Source organism: Ambystoma mexicanum, chromosome 11 (assembly GCF_040938575.1).
Source record: "Ambystoma mexicanum isolate Mex_15411 chromosome 11, UKY_AmexF1_1, whole genome shotgun sequence".
NCBI lineage: Eukaryota > Metazoa > Chordata > Amphibia > Caudata > Ambystomatidae > Ambystoma > Ambystoma mexicanum.
The window spans coordinates 1,379,331,750-1,379,356,829 of record NC_090934.1 but is presented as its reverse complement, the minus strand read 5'-3'; positions in this window follow the sequence as shown (position 1 = coordinate 1,379,356,829).

Here is a 25,080-nt window from a genome sequence, read left to right as displayed (position 1 = left end):
CAAGGGAGGTGATATGACACGTGTGGGCTAACGGAATCACTGAAGCGAGTCAAATTAATGAGCAATGGAAATTAGTAACAAGGGCACTTGATGTTGCAGTGCGCACTGGAAGAAGGAAGGCGAAGTGCAGGTTTTTGTTGCCACATAACTCTGGTTCCCAAAACAATCAAAGAAAGTACCAGACCATGCAGGTATCACCTGGGAAGAACCTGCAATAGGCGACCAGAGTGGACCCCCACTGGTACATAAGCAGCTTCTAACAGACCCAAGTACATTGAAGGGCTAGAGGAACTAACCCCAACTGCGGCAAACCAATGTACTAGGGGGCACCAGAATGGCTTCCAAATTACCCAAATCAAAAGGAAAACAAGCAACAATGGAGGACTTCACTAAAACACCTCAGTCAACACAGGGGGCCAGGAAGAAAGACAAGAACCCGCAACCAGACAATGCACCAGAGCGTAACGATCAGCAGCTCATAGACGTAATTGCAGACCTGAAAACGGCATGGGAAGCCAAGCTGGAGGCAGCCATGGCTGACCTTAAAACATCATTAGATCTCAAAATTGGAGCGGTGCAAGAGGATGTGAACATACTGAGACAGGACGTAAAGAAAATAACAGAACGCACAGGTGAACTGGAGAAGGCGACAAGCTCAAACACAGTGGCTTGCACGTCGCACACCTCAGAGATCCACATACTGCGGCAGCAAGTGAGCAATCTGGAAAACAGAGCTGAGGAAGCCGAAGGGCGGGCCCGCAGAAATAATATACGCATTGTGGGGCTCCCGGAAGGCGAAGAAGGCCCAAATCCCACAGACTATATAGAGACCATGCTGCTGCAAGAAATAGAGGGAGGGGCACTCACTCAAGGGTTCGCAGTGGAGAGAGCGCACAGAGCCCTCAGGAGGAAACCACCACCAGGAGCCCCCCGCCCCGAGACCGATAATTGCCAAAATTTTGAATTATCGAGACAGGGAGAAGATCCTGGAATTCTTCCGAAAAGGAGGTACAATATGAAGGGCAGCGCATCCATCACGGCGTACCCAGACTATACGCTCCTGGTGCAGAGGAAACGACTGAAGTACGGGACTGTGAAGAAGAGGCTGCGAGACGTGGGATACAGGTACATACTGATGTACCCGGCAAAGCTGAAAGTGTTCCACAGGAACAGGGCCCTCTTTTTCGGAACCCCAGAGGAGGCGACAGAGTGGTTAGATGGCCAGAGTTGTCCGGATGGGACTGACACGCAGAAGGAGGATGGAACAGAGAGGTAAAGCAGTGACTCCGGAGGTTGAGGTGCTGTATGTTCTAAGACAATGGGACTTGATTATAAGATAGAGTACATGGAAGTAGTGGAATAATCTGGGTCTAAAGTAAGGAAAGATTAGTGCACGCAGTATATTGAGCATAATTGCAGGAATGCAGTGGACCCACTTCCACACCCCAATAGTTTAGTTTAGATAGGTTACTGGTAGTGTGGTAACCGCCCTAATGAGTTACTAGTACCGGCAAGCCGAGACAGGACTAAATGCGGGATCGCCCGAGATCCAGGGATGGAGCTGGGCAACAGTTGGGGAAGGGAGGGGGAGAGCTAAGGGATTTGTCATGTTATTTGTTAGGGGATGAGCTTACAAACGTGTGCGCCTGGGACATAAGGGGAGATTGGGTATGGCTGAAACATGGGGGACCTTAGGATATTGACCTGGAATGTCAGGGGGCTCAACAGTTATCTGAAAAGGAACAAAATCATGATGTACTTGAGGAGGCAGAAAATAGATGTCGCCCTGATACAGGAAACACATCTCACGAGAGAGAAACAAGAGGTAGTACAGAGGAAATGGAAGGGGACAACTATAGGCGCAACTTATTTGGCTTATGCTAGAGGGGTGATCACTTGGGTAGCACCACATGTCCCTTTTCAGCTGCTACAGACCACAATGGATACAGATGGGAGAATGGTGCTAATATAGAGATTGATAGAAAACAGAGAAATATGCATCATAAATACATACGCCCCGAATCAAGACACAGTGGCCTACTTTAGGACCCTATATAATAAAATTAGCCCGCATCTAGGGGGCGCAGGTATATGGGGAGGAGACTTCAACTACATGCTGGACCCAAGGGTAAACAGATCAGACAGGAAATTAAACAGACCCACCTCCGCTGCCAAGACCTTAAAAACCCTGTTGGGAGACCTCCGACTGGTAGATGTATGGAGGTTGCACCACCAACACGATAGACAGTACTCGCATTACTCAGCCCTGCAAAACTTGTACACGCAGTTAGACTACATGTTTACCTCACAGGAGTTAACTGGGGAAATAACGCAATCAGAATACAAAGCGAGAGTCCTCTCTGACCACTCGCCATTGGTTTTGATATGGCAATACATGCCTCCAAGAGCCAGGATCCCAACGTGGCGACTCAGAGCTGAAGCACTGAAAGACACAGTGTTCAGGGAGGACCTGAGAGAGGAGATAATAGAATACTCCGGAAACAATACTGGGAGTGTTGCATCGGCTGGAACTCTATGGGAGGCATTTAAGGTGGTGATGAGGGGAGCAGCTATGGCCAAATCCAAGGGGCTTCAGGGAACCATATTACAGGAACTGCATAAGACAGAAGCAAAGCTAGAGGGGGTGCTGGGTAAGGGAGGTAACTCACTCGAGGATACCGACACCATAAGCCAATTACAGCAGGAATGTGTGGGGCACTGGGAGAGATTGTGTAATCTAAATGACAAGAAATAAATAGAGAGGCAACACGCTGGGGGAGACAAGCCGAGAAGATTTCTGGCGTGGTTATATAAAAGCGAGACCCCCAGACCAGTGATTAGAACAGTGATGGGGGAGAAGGGACGAATACTTGACACCCAAGAGGGCATGAACGAGGAGTTCCTTGAATTCTATAAACGATTATATGGAGACAATGGAGGGGGCGAAGGGAGAGAGATTAAGGAAACACTAGAGGATATTGGCCTGCCAAAAAAGTGCAGAGGAGTGAGAGGACTTAGATGCCCCAATTGCATTGGAGGAACTAGAAACAGTGGTTGAGCAACTACCCACCTGCAAGACCCCAGGAGCAGACAGACTCCCCAGCAAATTTTACAAAATGTATAAGAAAGAAGTGCTTCCCCTGCTGTTGGCAATGCTAAATGAAGCTTTTGAAACAGGGACATTGCCGGAATCCCTAAGAGAGGCGATCATTATCCCGCTCCCCAAACCTAACAAGCCGAGTACGGATCGTATAGACCACTGTCAATGCCCAACCAGGACAGTAAGATTCTGACGGCTGTGTTAACAAATAGAATGAAACAGGTCATAAGTAAATTAATACATCCCGACCAGACCGGATATGTCCCATGCAGAAGCATATCTGACAACCTGAGACGACTCCACCGGGTCATAGAGCAAACAGAAGGGGACTCGAGTGAGATTGCGATTATATCACTAGATGCAGTGAAGGCTTCCGACTCAGTCAAATGGCCTTGGCTAATGGCAGCCCTGGAGGGATATGGGATGGGACCTGGGTACCCTAAATAGGCGAAATTGCTATACAGTTCACTGCTGGCCAGAGTTAAGACGGGAGCGATCATCTCGGAGAGGTGGCAGCTCAGCAGGGACACTAGGCAGGGATGCCCTTGGTCCCCGATGTTGTATATTGTAGCATTAGAACCCCTGGAAATATACTTGAGACAACAATACAAAGAAGTAGGGAGCTACACAAAAGGGGGACCACACCTAATTTCTCTATACGCAGATGAAATGTTACTATACTTGAGGTACCCCGAGGAAAATCTCCAATACATCCTGGAAGTGATGGAGCGATTCGCGTCGCTCTCTGGCATTGCTGTTAATCCTAAGAAATTGTGTATATTCCCCCTGGGGAGGTATGTAGGGGTCCCAGTCTTACAGTCTTACAGATACCTTGGGAGACGTGCACTTTCAGATACTTGGGCATAGATATCTATCACACGGTGGAAGCAGAATATAAGCATAATACTGTGAAAGAGATAGCGAACATTGAAAATAGCATGAAGTTCTGGACTAAGCTTCCGCTAGCTATGATGGGTAGAGGGGCGCTGCTGAAGATGGTCGTATTGCCTAGACTACTACACTTTTTTGGGAACATACCATATATGTCTTTGTTAAACTCCAGAGCATATGCAGGGGCTTCATCTGGCATGGAACTAGGAACAGAATTGCCCTGTGGAAATAACAGAACGCATATGATAAAGGGGGTATAAAATGACCTAACTTTGAGATCTATTATCTGGCCAGTCCATTGCAATATGTGGCCAAATGGCTGACGGAAGACCCGACATCAGAGTCCAGACTTTTGAGATCAGAGCGTGCCCCGTATTTTATGAAAGAATTGATGTGGCTGCCCAAACTTGAGCTAAAAAGGCGCCCGGGGATGCTGGAACTGGGATGGAAAATATGGCATAAGGCCTGCCAGGTCATGGGGAATCCATCCCCGTGTTCTCCGTAAGTGCCGCTAGTGGCACTGACTGGAGGGAGTATTCAAATAAGGAATACGATCCGTAAGCACTGGGAGCCTGTGGGAATTGCAACAGTGGGAGACATGTGGCAGGAGGGTAAAGTAAAGGAATATGGGGAGCTGGCAGCGGAAACGGGTTTACATGCAGGGCAGTATATCATACACACTAGATTGATACGGTGGATCAGAGAGACATGGTCCGAAATCATGCTGGAAGACCAACCCGACCAAGCCATAGAAACGATGTATGACATAGCAGAGGGAGGGCATGAGGTGACTCAAATTTATGAGCTGCTGATGTCCAGAGTAGGCAAGGAAGGGACCCAATTAAGACAAGATTGGGAGGGGGAAGCCGGAGAACTCATGAGTGATGGGGTATGGGAGCGGGCTCAAGGGTATCATAAAAAAGTCTCCAGGAACGCAAGGCTACAGCAAATACAACTATATATAACCCACAGGGCATACATGACGCCCCAGAGAATAGCCCGGTTTGAGAACGCTGGAAGGCAGACATGCCCCAAATGCGGGGAAGAAAGCGTGGGGATGACACACATGTTTTGGGCATGTCCAGAAATTGGGAGGTTCTGGGGGGAAGTAGCCCAAAGGCTAAATGAGAATGGGATCAAGCTAAGCATTGAATCAGTGTGGGCATGCTTGGTAGGGGGGTTCCCTAGACCACGTCAATTGAAATATGTGAGCAAAATTAAGGACTTGGCATATATACTAGCCAAGCACAGGATCGCCATGGGATGGAAAGCATGTAATAGACCGAAGGTAGAGGCCTGGTGGAGCGATTTACAGAAATGGGACGAGGCTGAAATGGCAGTATGGAAGGAGGCGGCAAGTAGGGGAGGGGAGGAAGAAACAAGTACCCTGACGGCCTGGAAGCACTTAGTGGCCACACTGTTTGGGTCCACAGAAGATTGCTTAAGCGATGATGACACCTCTGAGAATACAGATGGAGAGGTTCCCCTGGAGGACAGGAAGAAAGTGCGCAAAGTGGAGTAAGCTCGGGTTGGGGGAGGGCAAGAGGTATGCAGCAAATACCTAAACAATACATACATGAGGCTAATGTATGAAGACAAGTATTGCTGGATTTGTTGAAATGTTGTTTGTTGTAAAAACCCCCCAAAATTATTTAAAAATAAAAAACGTGGCAGCTACTGTCAGTGCCCTGCACAGGTGTGTATTTCAGTCAATTTAGCAGTTTGAGCCTCCTTGAAGCCTCGAGGCCTTTCATTCATTTTAATGCGTGCTGCGACTTCCATTTTGAAATCGATGTCTGCCCATTACTGTTGCGTTTCTATGTTAGTAAGCTATTTACGTGTATCGTTCGTGTTGCATTTCAGCTTATACATTGTTTATGTTATGTTCTTCATGTCTTTATGGTTGCAAGCGATATTCTTCATGTATAAATGCATGTTTAACCTAGAGTCTGTGTTTCTTCATGGTAAGTGCATATTTGCTTAGTGTCTATTGCATGGATGTGTGTCAGTAAACAGTGAGTTTACTTATTCTTGCCATTTTTAGTTACATTAGGTCCATTTGCTCTTGTATCTGCCTTGGATAAGGCCGATATGGTTGCCTTAGTGAGTAACAATTGGCAAATTTCAGCCCCACTTTGTGTATCAGCTGTGCCTTTATGAGATTGAGTCCGTTCTGCTCAAATTAAAAAAAACAGTGCGATATTGGGGTGGGGTAGGGCAGTATCTATGAATGACGTATTTATCTGCCTTTCAACATTCCCCCCTCTGGTCGAATCCTCGACCACACCCCTTTTAGTGTCCTCCCCCATTTAAGGTATTTTGGCTTTCCATATTTTAGTAACTTCCCTCAGGTTACCTGCACGCCTTATGTGTTCATCCACACTCCAGGTCATAAAGCAGCACTCCCTGTCTGGCTTGCAAAATACCTAGCGTCCAATGTAATTGCACCGCTTTGGGTGATAAGTCAATTTTGATCCTGGAGGTGTAATAGGGCTTTCCCATACTTGGGTCCGTACAGGTCATCTTTTTTGGCATACTCATGTTTGGGAGCATTTAAGTCGATTACTATTTCATTCGAACTGCTTTAATGGCAGCCTTTTTACACCCATGTATTGCTGTTCTTATAACGCAGAAGGCCAGTAGTATGAGTACTACTATGGCAATTAGTACCTTAAATGCATTGGCCAGCCAGAACGTTATCCAGGAGAACAGACAATTCCTTCAGTCATCATTTTCAGGTACAGCCGTCTCCTCCTTCATTTTTGCATGTCATTCGTTTAAAGTGTTCTTACCAACATTTATTGTACCATTATTGCGGAAGCACAGGGTGGAATTTTTCAGGGGTAGTATCTTTACTGGTTCCCCCTTGTTACTGACCCATGTGAGTAACTTTGTGATGATGGGCCATAGGTCGACGCATGCTGCAATTGCGTTTACCACAACCTCTTCCTATTGCTCCAAAACAGCTAATGCTTTGCATACCACTAATCCTTCAGTCCATCCCTTAGGTGTGAGGGCAGTTCCCTTTATTTGTAATTGGCCGCTCTCCCAACATCCAGGTATTACCTTCCCATGTTTGTCTTTGCACTGGAGCATCTTATTGTCCTCTATTCTAGACACTGCTCCATTTGTTTCAGATGGTATATAGCTTATTACCTTGTTCTGTGTCTTGGATTTATCATCATTTTCATCGCTTCTATGAAATTATTTTCCCGCACAGATTTTGCTTTATTTAACCATACTAGAGAAGCAGTCTGACCCTGGAATTGTCCTCTAGTCAGAAAGCGTGCAAGGTCTTTTAGGCAATGTGCTGTGTTCGTGGGCACTTCTGTTGCTATACAAACCCTGAATGTGCTCATGGCATAGGGGATAAGAGAACATACATAACAGCTCTCATCAGACTTTTCTCTACTTGATAACTACAGATTTGATAACGGTGCCGGTGCAATTATGAGTTCTGCTCGCGGGTGCCGCACAGCCCGCCAAGTAAGACCTGGCGGGCTGTCATGAACCCTCGAGCAGAACTCGTAATGCGGCGGCACGGTATGAACGGTGCTGGTGCCTTACCGGCACCATTCATACCGTGGCCGCCACCCTCATAATGAGGCCCAGTATCTTTTTTAAGTAAGGCTTCTGTTAAACACTACTTCATCATCTGATTCATCGTCTATCACTGTTTTCAAGTTTATTCCCTCATCATCAAGTCCTTGCAAAGTCACCCTGTCTTCCCTCACGATTGCTGCTTCTAGCACTATTGTAATCACTTGCCCTTCTTCCTCATCCATGGGTACTTCTGTTCTAAACAAAAACTCTGTGGGTAACTGAAATAGTCTGCCCCTTATTCTTGGAAGCCATGCTAACAGTATGTGTACTCTGTAAAGAAATACTTCCGGGTCTAATGGCATGCCCCTTTGTGCTTTCTGACCATAGGATGCTGATATTAATTCTTGTGCATTTCATATAACGGATCCCTGGCGTAGAACATATTGCCTGGCCCAGAATATATTCCCTGGCCCATAAATGATATTGTCATGTTCAATTTACTCATCAAATCTCTCCCTAGTATGTTGACTGGTGTCATGCGGTAAAATAATGGCATGGGAAGATTGTGTTCCACTATAGTAATAGTTAAGTCGTCAGTGAAAGGAACCTTACTTGTCATCCCAGAAAAACCTTGTGCATTCATGACAATGCCTGATATTGAGTACATTCCCTCCCTAACACAGGACCTAGTCGCACCCGTATCTACAAGGAGTAAAATGTTTTGTCACCTATGGTTACCCAGACTCTTGGTTCCTCTTGTGGGTCTGGTGCAAATGATAGGATGAAACACATTAAGTCTTTATATGGGCTGTCCTATTGTGGGTATAAGTTAATTCCTGTGCCAGTAAAAGGGTTCCCTCCCACTACCGTCACACCCCCTATCCTAGGTGTGGTTGTCTGTGGCAGTATGTTTGCATTCCATGATGCTACTGTATACTGCTGTACATGTGCTTGTGCTTGTATCGGTACCTGCAGTGTCTGCATGGGGGCTTTCTGTGCTTGCATTGGTGCTTGTTGCATTTGCATTGGCCTTCTTTGCTGTGCAGGTTGCATTTGTGGCGCTTGTGTCTGATAATGTGTGTGATCTTCGCCATAATGTTCAGGTGGTACTGCACTATACATTGGGGTATATGCTGCACACCCTCTTTGATCTGGCCAATTCTGTTGCATCCCTCCCCTGCTTCTACACACCTGATAAATGTGCCCCATTTTCCCACATGTCCAACACTGCTGGGTCTGTCTTCCAAACCTCGGTTGTCCTCCATTAAATCCTTTACCCTATGGAGCCTGAAATCAGAACCCTCTACCTTTGAGTGCACACCCTCTTCCTAGCAGGAAATAACTATACTCTCCCCTCTCCATTAGCTGTATCTGCTTTGCCTTTTGTGTAATCACCCTTTCTGCACTGGATAACACTGCTCCTTCCACTGAAAACTTTGATAATGTTCTCAACTAGTTTTTAAACTTCCTTTTGTTTTCTTTCCTCGATTTTCTTTTTTTTAAATTCAACATCAAGTCTCAATGTGCATCCATGGTACGATCAATCAAAAATAATTATTATTCATAACAAAACTAAGTACATATTCAAAAGCCCCCCATACTCTCTCATCCGTACCAGGACTGGCCAAATATAACTTCAAATATTGAACACAATGCCATCACAGTATTAGATTCATACATAGAATTTAACTAAATCATTGAGGTCCTTCTGAACATTATCCTTTCCTGAAACGTTCACTCTGCCCCTTCCAAGGGAACGATCCAAACTCTCATCAAACTAACTATATCGCTGATCAAAAGAGGAATATGTTGCATAGTTGCTCCTAATAAGATATATTAACATTCCAGTAGCTCTACCAGTCTCTTCAGTTTAATCATGCCCCAAAAGACCATTGACAGATATTGTACCCCATTATGATGTACACAGAGGTTCTACTCTGCCCTTTAGAACCATACATATCACAGAATCAGCCCACAAGGGTCCCAGAGTAAGGCTATATTCCCTGCTGTGTGTAATATGTCAATAAAGGAGACCACTCCACTTCAGTATGTCTAGGGGAGTCAAAACGATCTGCAGCCAGACTTTCCATATCATATATTTCATACACCTTACACAACCATTCCTTATGAGTAGGAGGAAGAAGACACTTCAAACATAGGGATATACCTACCCTAGTCGCCATGAACAAATTAGCCGTAAGGTAGGGCACTCTCTCATTATATTCTCCATCATCCTGCAACCCAAAAAGAAGTAATAAGGACACTAAGGGTCGCTCAACCCCCTGAATCACTTTCACCTATGCAAAACCTCCTTCCAGAACGTCTAGATTACGGGACACTCCCTTCAGACATACCAATAAGTACTGATAACCCCACACCACATCCAGAATAGAGGACTAGATGATAGAAACATCTTAGACAGTCTGTCAGGGGAATATTGCTACCTCTGCAACAGCCTATACGCATGCATCTTATATTGCATGGCCATGGAAGTCAACCAACACTGGCAGCACATCAACAGCCAGGGGTCCCTAACCTCTGGGAAAGACATATCCTGTGCCCAATACATTCACACCCTCTGTAATCCCATTTCCCTGGTTTCCAAAAATGTTGAGTTAAATTTCGATGTCAGACTCCTTGAGCTTATATGGGGGGGTCCAACACTTGTTCAAAAGTGACGGCTCAATTGCGCTTTACAAACTCGATCTGTAAGGACACCCTGCAGTTGCAAATACAGAAAATTGGACATTATTCGATTCCTCAGCTTCTCATCAAGTGCCGCCTTAGTGATAAAAGAGCATTTTCACATAGGTGTCCAGCTCATACAAGACCCTTCTCATAACAAAGCTGAAAAGAAAGGGTTTCATGGATTTTGTGCCCAATCTCCAGTGGGGCCCAAAGACAACTCAGAGGAGAAGGCCAGGTCTTCACTCCCTGTGGTATTCCCAATTTCTTCCATAACCCCCATAAGATGGCCAACACTGGATGTGTCCCAACTCTTTTCAGAAGACAATTAGGGGGGACCCACAGCCATTCCCCAACAGGTCGTTCTCAAGCCCAACCCATTGTTATCCTCATTAGTGGTGAATTGATCCCACAAAACCCTTAATTGTACAGCTCTATAATATTCCCACAATTCTGGAGACCTGCACCTCCATTATCTTTTGGCTGTATCAGCGTAATGTAAGCTACATGTGGTTTTGCCCCTTTCCACAAAAATTGCAATAAAGCATGCTTAGCTTCTCTAAAAAAGAACTGGGGAAATTCATTTGGCAAGGCCTGAAATAATGATATGATAGGTTATTTATAATACGCTTAATACCCAGAGGTTTTTAAACGCGGACCCAGGGATTGAACCCGTGTTGTTCCGTGTCATCTTGCTTCCTAGGAGAGCACGTTGCCCCTGCGCTATCCTCTCAAAAAGGGAGGAGCGCAGGGGCAACTGCGCTATCCTCCTGTATGTTAAATAAGAATAACAAACAGGGAGAGTATTCATCTTGATCGTGGTAAGACAACCCACCCACAAAAGAACCAAATTAGACCATCTGTCACAATCAGATGTTATGGCAGTCCAGGTGGGCAGACAATTAGCCAAATACAAATCGGATATATCCCTATGCAGGACAATCCCCAGATAACGCAATTCCTTTCTCTTAATTTGAAACCCATTTTCAGTGATAAAACTTTCTAACTTGGGAGAAAGTTCAGAAAAAGGTAAAACCTCAGACTTTCCAAAGTTCAACTTAAAACGCAAGAGGGCCCCATACTCGTCAAGTGTTTCAATCACAGCTGCTAGAGAAAGATTGTAGCTTTTAAGATATAGCAAAATATCATCTGCAAATAAAGACGACTTACATTCTCTACCCCTATGCACCAAACCATGGATTCCCTCATGTCTACGTACACGATCTGCCAATGGTTCCAATGTTAAAGCAAAAAGAAACTGAGAAGGGGGCAACCCTGGCGGGTACCCTTCTGAAATGGAAAGTAATCGAATGTTAAGCCATTAACCAACACCTGTGCTTTTGGGTTCTCATATAGAGCCAAAACTCCATCAATCCAAGTGGACTGATATCCCATCCTCCTCATGACCCCTCAGAGAAAAGGCCATTCAACTCTGTCAAAGGCCTTCTCTGCATCGAGGGAGACAAAGATTGTAGCTACATCGGAAGGGTCAATGGTTGCCATCAAGTCAATAATTTTACGGAGGTTGTCTGCCGTCTGTCTCTGTCTTACAAACCCCACCTGATCACTATGTATCAATGATGGCATCAATCGTCCCAGTCTCTCTGCCTATATACCAGAAAAAAGCTTCACATTAACGTTTAAGAGAGAAATAGGGCGATAAGAACCACACTCGCGCGTATGCTTGCCCTCTTTTGGAATAACCACAATCCTTGCTTGAGTAAAAGTATCCGGAACTGGACCCCCATCAATTATGCTATTAAAAAGGATGTTAAGAAGGGAACCAACTGTGGAGCAAACCTCTTATAAAAGACACCTGTATAGCCATCAGGGCCAGGGGCCGAACCTCCCCTCGCTTTAGCGATAACCTTAAAAACCTCCTGGGGAGCTATAAGCGCATTCAAACAAATCAGGTCTTCCCAGCTCACTGTAGGGATAAGAACCCCTTCTAGGTATTCAGCTATAGACTTGGGCGAAGCCACTTTACCACTAGTATACAATTTCCTATAATAATGAGTGAACCTCTACAATATATCATCTGGTGCCGTAAGCCTCTCACCTTGGGGATCTCAATTCCATGACCGACCTCTGCTCTGTTTACGAAGCCGTGCCACCAAGAGGGTGTAGGCCTTATCCCCCTTTTCAAAAAATCTTGGGGTTAAGACATCAGATTTTATAAAGAGCCATCCCACTCCACAAATATTTCAGTTCTTGCCTAATGCCATCTACAATTTTTTGGTTCTAATCCCTGTCACTAGAGTCCCCTTACAATGGGCCTCATTACGAGTAAGGTGGTAGACATGCCGCTAAAAGCGGCATGGCTACCTTCATACCGGGTTCCAGGTCCGGGCCCCGCAACAGGGGACTTATCGGGCCATTCTGACCTTGGAGTGCCCGGTAAATCCCTTTTGCGGGACCCAGACCCGGTACATCGCCATTCCCATTTGAGCCCCCATAGGGCTCAATGGGAATGGGGAGGATGCTAACAATGGGCCCGTTAATGACAGGCCCATTGTTAGCATCCTGGACTGCTAGCGGGACCCGCTATGGACGCCTGGTCTGACCAGGCGTTCCTTAGCGGGTCCAGCAGCAGTCCTTGTAATAGGGCAGCCCGTAATGAACGGTTCCGGTCCCATACCGGCACCGTTCATTACGTGGCCGCCTGCCTCCTAATGAGGCCCAATGTCTCTTCCCAACTTCTAATCTGCTCCCGTAATTGGGTATCTCTCCTGGCTCTTATCCTTTTGTTTGCAGTACCTTTTGCAATAAAGAGCCCCTGAAAGGTCGCTTTTGCTGCATCCCAAATCACACCTTTACTAATCTCCCCAGTGTCATTAATTTGGAAAAAGGAGCGTATATGATCTTGGAATGTTTCCCAAAACACTCTATCCCTAAACAATGTGTCATTACACACCCATCGTCTCTCATGGACGAAACGGGAACCCAAATGTAATGTCGCCATTACCATATCATGGTATGATCATGCCACAACCCTAATAGATGACCCCACGACATCATGGGCTCCATGCACCAAGATATAATACATTTGCTTATGTGTCCTTTAGTACGCAGGGTAGAAAGTGTACCACATAAGGCCGGGATGCAAAAACCTAAAAGTATCAGTGAAATGGTATTTATTGAAAAGATCCCCCAATGAATTCCCCACTTCCCCCACTGGGCTCTAAGCACCCTCCCTCAGTGAACACCAATCCCCCAAGGGATCCACGAATTCCTTTAAATCCCCACCACAAATTGTGCTGCCCTACTCCATTCCTCTAATAAGGAAAAAGATTCTTCACAGAACTGCAACTGATGTTGGTTGGGTCCATACAGTACATAAAACGTCACCCCTTTTCCATTCAACAACCCATGAATTGCCAAAAAGTGACCACCCATCCCCTTCTTCAAATGCAATATCTGAAAACCCATTGATCTCTTAATCAACATCCCCACCCCACCCTTCTTTTCAAGACCAGATGCCCAAACAACCGTACCAATCCCATTAACTCTAATAGTGAATTCCTCGTTCTGCTTGAATCTAGTCTCCAGAACAAACAATACGTCAGCAGCTGATTGCCGAAACTCCTTCCCTAGCAGTGACCTTTTCTGGGGGGAATTCAAGCCCTTAACATTCATGGACCCAATATGTATCAAAGCATTCTCATCCATAAACAATCAAAAATAAAGAACATTCTCATAAGGAACCATACAAGCTTCTGTAGCAGACAGAGCCATCCAAGAGACAACAATGCAGCAACAAAAAAAGAGAAAAACATCATGAACTGGTGTGCATATCCCCCACGATGAATCATAGTACCGCTGATTCCCTTGTCGGCTGTACCCTTCCCCTCCAGTGCTCCCCTCCCCCACAACACCCAAAACCGCAACCCTCCCTCCTCCAGCAGAGCCAGCTCTATGGAATTAGAGCTACCCAAAAGGGTCCCTCAAATGCTTCTCAGACGAAAACAACATTTACAACCAAAAAAGCAAAACAAGACCCCAGCCAAAATTTGTAGTAAAAATAGCAAAGACACTCATAATACGAACACCCCAAACATATCAGTAAAACCCAAGCTATAGGCCCCTGCAACGCACTCAGTACCATCATACCAGGCCCTAGTCCCAAGGGAGCTCAACAGGGACCCAACAAACATCCATAACAGCAATCAACAAGTTCCTCAAGGCGTGTTCAATTTTCGAGATTTCCTGGAACCCTTTCCCTCTCTGCGGTTGAGGCTACAAGGAACCAGATAGTGCAGCGGGACCCTTCAGTACCCTCTCCTGGTCCACCATCTGCGTCCCATCTCTCAAGTGAGCCAAAGCACCTTCTGCTTCGGTCAATGTCGTAATACCATAATGTTCCTAATCATATTCAAAATTAAGAGAAAGGGGAAATCCTCATCTGTAAAGCACACCTTTGTCTCTAAGCCACTGCGTGAGGGAACAACACTCTCTTTGTTTGATCAACTTTAGAGTAGATAAATCCTGATAAATGTGAACCCCCAAACCCTCGTATGTTATTGGTTCTTTCTCCCTCGCTCTTTGAAGTATCATTTGCTTCTGAGTGTAACAGTGGCATTTAACTACCACCGAGCGAGGTCCGCTGGCGGGGCCCTCTTCTCTATGAACTCTATCAAACAACAAATCAGGTAGATCTACTCCATCGAACAAGGGAGCAAGGAAGAGGCAAATTGAGTGTTCCAATGAAGGTGCTGTTTCACCCAGGGTTTCCTTTAGACCCAAAATCCTCAGATTACATCTTCTTTCCCTGTTCTTGAAGTCTGCTGGCTTCGCTGCTAAATCCGTCTCCCGAAACACCAGGTCCTGTAGCCGAGCGTCAATATTCATATCCACCAATTCTATGGAGAGCTGATTATTCTCAAAAGCCTCCCTTTAAGCTCAGTCAATGAGGTCTAATCTTGCCTCTCAAGGACTTAATTTCATACAGCAGCAGCTGGATATCAGCCTTCATGGAGCCCCTCTCTGGCCTCTCAGCCAATCCTTGCGATGCCTCCATTTGTGTTGTAGATGTAACAAAAGGCTGCAATGCAGACAGTGTCAATGGATGAGGGGTGTGCTCAGGCAGTGTTATTAGAGGTGTGACAAGCTCTGCCAAAAACCACCCTGTTCTCAAAACCTTCAAGTTGCACTCACTGCAGTATCCCCTATTTCAAAGTGGTAAAGCCCTAATCATCAGGCCTAAACCATAAACTGCGCTGATTACCTAATAAAAAAAATGCAATCCATAGCTGTGACAGGCATTCTGGTGGGTTCCTCCCACACTCCCACCTTTAACAGGAACACGTTGAGTGCTAATGTGCAGCAATAGCCAATCGTCGTCCCTGCAGCACCTCCAGTCTCTCAATTAGGGCCAATTCACATCCAGCACTCCAGATATAATCCCCTTCAGTGCCCAAGCAGTCATCTCGTATCTACCAATAGTAGGGGAGAGTGTCTAACACACCGGCCCGTCAATGGCAGATCACAAGCAGCACGGGCTGGGCGCTCTCTCCCCTGCCGCAAAGAAACAGGCCGAGCCACAACACTCCAGTGAACACTCCAGTGCAAATCCCCCCAAAGCCTTGCCTGAACATTATTAATCACAGGTGCTCACCAGCTCCACACAGCTCCAAACGTCTCAGTCGGCCCGCATTAATCAGGAGAGCCCTCGCGGGTAAAACATTGGAAAGCCTGCCTCCACAGCTGGTATTCAAGTCCCTGTGGAGATTCCAATAGGTCTGCTCCCCTCCACTGGGCTGGAGACCTGGCTCGTGCACGCCCCACACAACGGTGCCTCTCCGGATCTACTGCCCAGGAAAAGACCAAAAAGGTCTCAAAATGTTCACAAGGGCTTAGGATGCAATAATCTGCAAGCCAATATATTGGCTCGGGGCGCAGCTGGAGTCTTTTTCCTCTTTTTTGTCTGGTGCGCAGAGGAGATGGTAAGTCAGCCAGCCATATAGTCAGCGCCCCCTGGTGGTCTCTTAATTTTCTTTCTAGCTTTCTCTTGCTTTTGCCAACAGTGGTGAGCTATAGTCAACTGAATCACTGGCCATTGTTTCCTTTCCCACTATCTTTTTCAATTTTCTATGCACTGCCTAAGGCAGCCCCTGGCACCATAAGTGATAGAAAATAGATATAGTTGTGTCCCATAGCTCTCTTGTTTTGAACCATCCTTTTTCTTGAATCTCCTGAATATAAGCAACTGGGTCTTCATCGTTACACATTTTACGTGTCATGATTGGGCCCATGTCTGACGAATCGAGATACTGTCCCCTAAGTGCTCTCCATACATCAGCCGTAACTCTGTCATGAATAGTGTTTTGGGCCGTCACTCCAGGATAGCCTGCTCATTTCCAAATGTCGTCTGCCCTCTCTCCTTTTATGGCTGCAAGCCAGCTCTTTATGTCACCCACGCTAACATCATTCCCGCTGTCATTCTTTGTAATATATAAATACACTTGCCTGCTCCAGATCTCAACGTTGGTAGTTTAAAGACTAAATTATTCTTTTCCATCTGTGGCCATGGAATATATTTCAGCCATCCTCCCCGCTTCTCTAATAATGGGAACTGTGTCACATCTGCCCCTTGTTCGAATGCAGCCGCACCCTTTGTCTTTATAACTGCGTCTGTCATACTAACTTTCTTTTGCCATGGTAAAGTTCACAATCCATTTACAAATGAGGTTTTCTCTTCCAAACTGCTTGTTTGCATTTCTTGACGTCTTGGATATTGTGCAGGTTCTGGCTTCCTCCCTTCTGGGTCTTCCAAATCTAACCATGCTGTCTCTTTCCCTGTCCTTGCACTTGTGGATGTTGCTTGTGCGGTCCTTTCCTCTTTACCTTCCTCCTCATCTATGAATATTGTTTCATCACTTTCACCTCCTTCCTCATCCTCCCTGTCCTCATAATCTAATCTTGTAAGGGGACTTGTTACATACGTTCCGCTCATGATCTCTTCCAATACGCTCCTTCCCTCACCTTGTGGAGACCTTTCTCTCATCTTTGCTATGTTACGTGCCCCATCCCTTTTACCTCTGTACAAATTACCAATCATTCTTTGCATGGCTTCTCCCTCATCTTCATCTGGATGAGTATGCTTTTTGAGTAATTCATCCACTTCCTTGCTGAGTCTTTCCCAACTCCTTTGTCTTTCTCTCAATTCCTATGTTTTATCCCTCTCTTTATCCGGGACTGTAGGTGCACTGATGATCACATCTATCTCTCTTTGTCGTCTTACTTTAATTCTCTCAGTCTCTAATTCCCTCTCCCCATCTCTTTCTTCCTCTCTTTTCCTTTCTCTCTCCCTTTCAGCGTCCCTCCGTTGCTTCCTTTCCTTCCTCTTTTCATGTTCTCGCCGTCTGTCTGTCTGACTCGTTTTTCTTTTCCTTTTCCTTCTCTTCTTCATACTTTCTTTCCCATTCTCTTTCTCTCTGCTCTTCCCTTTTCTCCTCCTTCTGCTTTCTTTCTCAATTCCCTTTCCTTTTCTTTTAAGTCATCCATATTCTTTCCATCTAATTTAAGCATTATATGTCCTCCTACTGGTTAGTTTGTCCTGTCTGCCTCTCTGTCTACGGATCTCCTCCTCAGCCTCTGTCAATTTTGCCTGTAACTCACAATGTTCACTATATTAATTGTGTGCAGACACTGAGTTTTGTTTATTTATTTTTACACTATTTCTAACATCTTCCTGCTGTAGGCGGGGGGCGCATATGTGGGATTAGGGTATCCTGTTGCTGCTTTTAATTCTTGTAATGGGTATAGTCCCTCTATTTCGGGAGACGGATCGGTGCTCCAGGGAGGAGGAGCAAAGGGTGCTGTGTCCTCACCTTCATTCTGATTAAGCACCCACTCTTTCATGGGTGGCTCTTCCGTCTCTTCTGCATACATTTTCCACAGTTCTAGAATGGCTAATCGTTTTTCCTACTTCTGCAAATATGTTGTCATGTGTTGCAGTACTGATCTCGAAAGAGTGCCTTCCGGTGGCCGAGGCATAAACATCTTGCCCGCAGAGCCTTTCACCCACTACGTTTGGCACTTGGTAATTTTAGCCTTGTACCGGGGTAATGCTTTACATAAATGAATAAGGAGAGTGTCTCCCATTATGCCACGTCACAATTTAGTCTGCAGATATTTACTAAACTTCAATTTGAACTCTAACTTACTCCCTATTCACCCCTCATTCACACTCTTCACCCAACAATGTTTCTCTTTAATCCCAACACTTCTGCGTCTCCCCCCAACACCCCACCTTCTACGTCACAACAACTACCCGGGCAAGCACCACAAATGCTGCCCACACTCCGAACCACACCTTTTGGCCCAAGCAACAGCTTCACATCCTCCACAATATACACCAATATGCGCAAGAAATCCCTTTTCACAAGACTAACCCACTTTACAACCTACAACTGGTGCCAGCAATCACTACACAGATGAATACACTACAAATGTAATATGGCCATCTTCCCATCACCTGGCGAGGTAACCTTCTATTTTTATCATACCCTGGAAGGGGGTTTACAATGCATTCTTCTGTGACCTTGTCCCAGGAAACCGCACCACCATTAATACCTTGTGCGAGGTTTAGTGCATCTTACTCTGTGAGCTTGTCACAGGTATCCCATCATAATCAATCCTTTATCATCTCATTGTTCCCCAACATACAAACAATTTCCTCCCACCATTTCCATTTTGCCAGACCGATGCTATACACTTATATCCAAGGATCACCCAAGGGTCTTTGGTATTGAGCTTCCCTCAATCAGCCAGCCACCCTCCACCCTATGGGGCACCCCGCGGGGATTGGACAGGAATTTCTCCAAGGGGGCTCCTGTCAAACTCTCTCAGTTAACAAGTGAAACCATTTTTCGCAGGTCACCTTGCAGTCTCTGGGCCGCGGCAGGGAACTTCGACAATCCAAGTGTCCTGGCCAACCATTAGATCCGCTACCATATTTTAAAGTGGTCTGGGAAACCCCATTCTTAAGCAGAAAGGAGAAGTCAGGAAATATACCACTCAAAAACGGAAATAGCCAAAGTGAAAGAAGAAACCTGCTTTATTAACAATCCAACATAAAGCAGGGATCGCATACAAGCAATTGAGTTGCAGCTCTCAAAGGCTTTCATACAAGACAACAGTTTATGAATCAAAAATACATCACTACTAACGTCATACTTAGTTACAGAAACCTACATGGTGGAGGGATTGTTTAAGGGAATTGACTATGTATACATTACATAGGGGTTAGCCTTCTAATTGGACATTAACTATCTAATGCCTCCACCTGTGACCACCTCTGAAATGATAATAGTGAATACATATCATCTCTACCATAAGTTATTGGTTAGTGCAACATGTACTGGGTGGCTTAGCATTGGGGGTTATCATTGGTTTGCATATTACGGACCAACCTTGAGTAATTGACAGGTCGTCAGCACATGAGCCAAAATGGGAGTAGGGGAAGAGAGGCCCAGGAACTGGTTTCCTTACAATTAAAGAAGATGACATCCCTTATTCCTAGGCCATGAGCTAGAGCAACCCCTTTGTAGCTAACCTTGCACAGCGCCTAATTTCTGAGAATATGTAGGGAGTCGAGGCAGGGCCCTATTTGTGTCTGCAGTGAATGGACAGTCTTCTTGAATTAAGGATCAAGTGAATGATTTCACCCTGCATTTATTGAGATTTTAGCTAATATGAGCGTGAGTGTTATTACTTTTTCGACCACTAGAGATTTAGTTGATCCTTTCTTTATAAAGTTTTGTGCTCATAATTATCCTGCACTTGGCTTTCAAAGGCTGGTTATTCTTTAATTAATCTTGGAAAAACATGTCTTGTGCCATGGGAATTATTATCTCATGTTCCTTCCGAGCCGTCCAAACCCTCCCTAATTTCTCAGTATCCTTAGCAGGGTCCGCACAGCTACTGTCTGTGCCCTGCACATGACAGTACACATCAGTAAATTAAGCAGTTTGAGCTTCCATGAAGCCTCAAGGCCTTGCCTTCATTTTAATGTGTGGTGCGACTTCTATTTTGAAAAAGATGGCTGCCCATTACTGTTGCGTTTCTATTTTAGTAAGCTATATACGTGTATCGTTCATTTTGCATTTCAGCTTATACATTGTTTATGTTATATTCTTCATGTCTTGATGGTTGCCAGCGATAGTCTTTGTGTATAAATGCATGTTTAACCTAGTGTCTCTGTTTCTTCATGGTGAGTGCATATTTGATGTGTGTCTAATGTATGTGTCAGTTAAAAGTGAGTTTGGTTATTCTTGCAATCTTTAGTTTAATTGGGTCCATTTCCTCCTGTATCTGCCAGGGATAAGGCTGATATGATCGCCTTAGTGAGTAATGTTTGTCACCAGTGTGATATTGTGGTGGGGGAGGGGCAGTAGCTATGAATGATGTATTCATCAGCCTGTCAATAAGAGAGTGGGGGGTATTCAAAATGGTTGTCAGGAAAGAAACATAATTTCTAAACATATACTCCCCAAAGGGCAGTAAGTGTTCTAGTGTGGCCTTGTTATAAGCACATGTAGAACCTGTTACGAAGAATGATCAGTGTCTGTGCTAATTCCGTTTAACCTTAGAGACCCCCAGGCCTTTGCTGGAATCTGGAACCTTTTTGATTTTAACCTCCTGAATGAGTGGGCCTTTTTGACACCCACTCATGCCATTTCCCTCTGACTAAGATGTTGTGTTCCTTATGTTTGAATGGAGTCTGGCAAACTCCATAGGCGTCTGCCTTTTATATAGTGACACACAGCACCCTTTGTGCAGTACCACTGAGGAGTCCCTCTGGCTCCTCTAAATGTTTACATACCTTTTCTTGTGTGAACTACAGATCCCAAGAATAGTAGGACAACTTGTGTCTTTTCCTTTATGTGGAATGCTGGGGGGTTACATAGTAACTCTTTATCACACTTCTCATTTAACTTTTTGTTACACTAACTTACTTGAATGGCTGATGGCAGTGGTTTCTTTTTACTACCTTTTGTGCAAAGTATCTGCAAGCTGATTTCTCAGCTGCAGTACGCACCCATGGGTGACCATTTTACCAAAATGGCTCCTGTCTTCTTTTTCTGCCATTTCTTGTTTGTTAGTTCCTTCTGGGCTTTTAATCTGTTGCTTAGATCAGATTTGAGTCCATTGTGTGTTTTCCCTTTGGTGGGCTTCAGCCCTGGACCCCGCCCAGGTACCAGTGTGTCTGGGAAGGCAGGAAGTGAGGGAGGAGACTGAAAATTCACTGGCCTTTGTTTGTAGGCATGCCTGTCTGAAACCAGTTCCAACTGGGTGGGTGGCTGTCCTAGAGGTCGACCCCCCTGTGTGATTGACAGCTTAGTGCTGTGAATGAATGGGATTTTGCATGTAAGGCAAGGGTTTTGGGACTACAAGCAGAGTCGGCAACCGGAACATCAAATACGAAGAAGAAGATGCAGAGAGATGCCAGCAGCATCTTCCAAGACCACGAAAGCCCTGGTGAAGCCTTGCAGCTCTGCTGACCCCATTTTTCCATCAACAGGGAAGCTCCGCCAAGGATACCTTCCTCCCTTAGGCTGGTGGGACCAACTGGCCTTAAGACCTGCTTTGTTCTGGGCCAACTCCTGTGTCACTGCTACCTCCCTGGGCTGCAATTTCCCAATATACAGGGTGCCTGGACCATCAACAAGTGCAACGTCTTCCTAAGGACGAATCTGCTGAATATTTGCAGGCATCCTTGTGAGTTTACAGAAGCAGAACATCTTTGTCCAGAGTCCCCTCACCAGAGTTCAGGACCGAGGGGCCAAGGAAATTTCAACCAGGGATATTCGTTCTTCTTTGGCGCTGAGAAAAAGGCCCTAAAACCACTAAGAGCCACTGAAATGAGTGGAATCCATTGCTGCAGAGTCCCTCCCGAAAGTGCTACCACAGAAGCCCGCCCGACGTCCTTCCTTTCATCACCACGACCAAGGTTTAGGAACAAGGGTCTGCATCGCTGCATCAAGAAGAATGTCAGCTGGAACATCTGCTTCAATTCTAAGCTACTGTGGGGCTTTGGGTTTAACCACCTTTAGCCAAATCTAGTGCTTCCTAGCTTGGTGAGTGCTCTTTTCTATCCTTTTGAATTACTGCAATTCACTTGTGCAGGCCTAACAGCTTGTGCACCTCAAGTAGGCTCACTTGAGCTCCTGGATTTTTCTGCAACGAACTACTGAATGTTCACTCACATTTTCTAAGAAGATTGCATCAAACCTAGAACTGTCCTATTGACCTTGGCTGTCCTGGCTTCCTAAAGGCATCCCTTCTGAACCCTACTGGCGTTGGCAGTGCTTGTCCCCCATAAAGGTTTTAATTGTTTGACACTCTTATTGCTGGGGAAAATACTTCCTACATCCCTCTGGAAGAAAAGACGATTGTCACAGTGTTCAATTCTATTGTAACACTTTTTCTCTCCAAACTCAATATTGTATGGTGAACCATAAGTGCTACTACTGACCTTAACGGATGTCACTACGTGTGCTGGGAATGTTTTAGTACAAACAGAATGTACTTACCTGCATTAATGCTACTTGAATAACTTGATTCTGAAATTCTACTTGATGTTACTATTAGTTGCTGCATAAACTAGTGTGATTCTTTTGCTTTGTGTATATATAAATACATAATTTGAATATACCTTTTAAGGGTGTAAGTGGTTACTTGAATACTTGGGATTACTGATTTCATTGTACTGCTCTTCAGCGCACAATACCCCTTCTAAGATAAGCCTGGCTGCTCAGCCACTCTACCGACTTGTGTAGTACAGGCCTATGTTAAAAGTTGGGTCACTAATACAAAGCAGATACGTTTTGTAAAGTCCCACACCAGTTGTACTCTACAAAACATACCTACCACTGCTGGCAAGCAGTAGGATTAGTGTAGAGGGTACTAGAGTGATTATTGTTTAGACTTGTTTTCAAGAAAACCATCCACAAAGGTAGACTCCACCAGACAGTAATTTAAAACATGTGAACTATGGATAATTTCAATGAACAGTCCCTTACTGCACTTACAGGAGTCTAACTGAAAGATGTATGTAAAGCAAGAGGCCTGCATTGCAAAGGAAGACAACCTGAGTTGATACAAAAACTGTTGAATCATCAAAACCCTGGTAGTAGGCCATAACCCCTACTACCAACATTGATATGGAAGACGATTCTAAGAATGAAAGTTTAGAGCTTAGTTCTAATCTGCCTAATGGTTCAGAGGGTGATGAGGGTTCACAAGGGTCTGATAATCCCCCTCCACAACCTTCTCCCTTACCACAGTTACCTCCTACCATGACCCTGCAAAGTCACAATGTAAGCCCAGAATACCTCTCACATGAGAAAATGAGACTGGAACTAGAATTTAAAAACTCACAGTACAATCTGTGGACAATGAAAAAGACAGAAGGCACAAAGAGAGGGAAATGCAGCATGAATATGATATGAAAAAGATCTCTCTTGACACTGCTTCCTTTTCAGGGTCTTCTAGGTCTGAAAGTCCCAAGAGACCTTGCCTACCAAAAGAGGCGATGACTATGTATGATCCTAAGCTTGATGTGTTGGATTGGTTGAGTACATTCTAATTCACTTATGTTAATGTTAATGTTAAAGGACATTTGTACCGCGCACTATCACCACAGGAGTGGTGCCCTGGCGCTCTGGCGGTTCTGAAAAAGGAGGGGAGGATGAGTTAGTGGGACGAAGCAGGAAAACTGCAAGAGAGCAGTGATGTGCTGTTGGCAGCCTCAGCCCGGTGGGTCCGTTGGCTGGGCCTGGGGTGTTTGTGGCCGATAGACGTCGTTTACTGTTGTGCACGACTATGTGTGTTTTTGTTTCGTTGTTGCAGTTTAGTGAAGTTTGTGTGGTTTGTTGTGCTGTAGGTTTGGTTGTGTTTGGTTTGGCGTTTGAGAGGTGTATGCAGAAGGGGAAATTGTTAGTAGGGTTGGTTAGTTTGCGTCTCTATCCTGAGTTGAGGCGCTCGGTTTGCGTGGTCTCCCCTGATGCAGCTCTGTCCAGATCTGGGTCCGACTGGCATATAAGGTTCCTTACTCTTCAGGCCCCCACCTCTAACATGCTCTCTCAGTGCTCCCCTTATTCTCCTTTAATACTACTGTGAGAAGTGCATCTGCCAATGTCAACCTCTTAGGTATTGTGGTGATTGTCAATATCGTGTCAATTCCATACCACTATGCTACCTGGCGGTAACTAAGGGCAGGCGAGGTGTTGGTGGGATTGTCTGGGGTAGTTGACTCAGTCTCTGTGCGCGCCGTCTGTGTTTCAGTCTGTCCGGAGTCACCCGTCCAGGTGTCGTGTGATTTACCCTCTCGGTCGGGGAGGTCTGTCTCCTTTCCGGTTTAGTCACCCTTTTTTTTGGTTTTGGTTTCCAGATTTAGTCTGTGGTGTTGATGAGCCAGGTTTTTAGTGATTTCCTGAATTTTAGGTGATCTTCAGTGTTTCTTATTTCTTTTGGGATGTTGTTCCAGGTTTTTGCGGCTAAGTGGTAGAAGGAGGTGCCTCCAAGTTTTTTCTTAAGGTATGGTTTGAGTTCCAGGAGGTTTTCGTTGCTTGATCGGAGGGGTCTCGTTGGCTTGTAGACTTATTTTCTTTTGTAGGAATTCTGCCCCTTGTCCGCTGATTGCCCTGTGCGTTATGCACATTGTTTTGAAGGTGATGCAATGTTTTACTGGGAGCCAGTGTAGTGTTTTTAGTGCTGGAGTGATGTGTTCTCTTCTGGATAGTTTGAGGAGTAGTCTTGCTGCTGCGTTTTGGGTCCGTTGCAGTTTCTTCAAGAGGTATTCTGGTATTCCGAGGTAGAGGCTGTTTGCGTAGTCGATTTTTTACATGATTAGGACG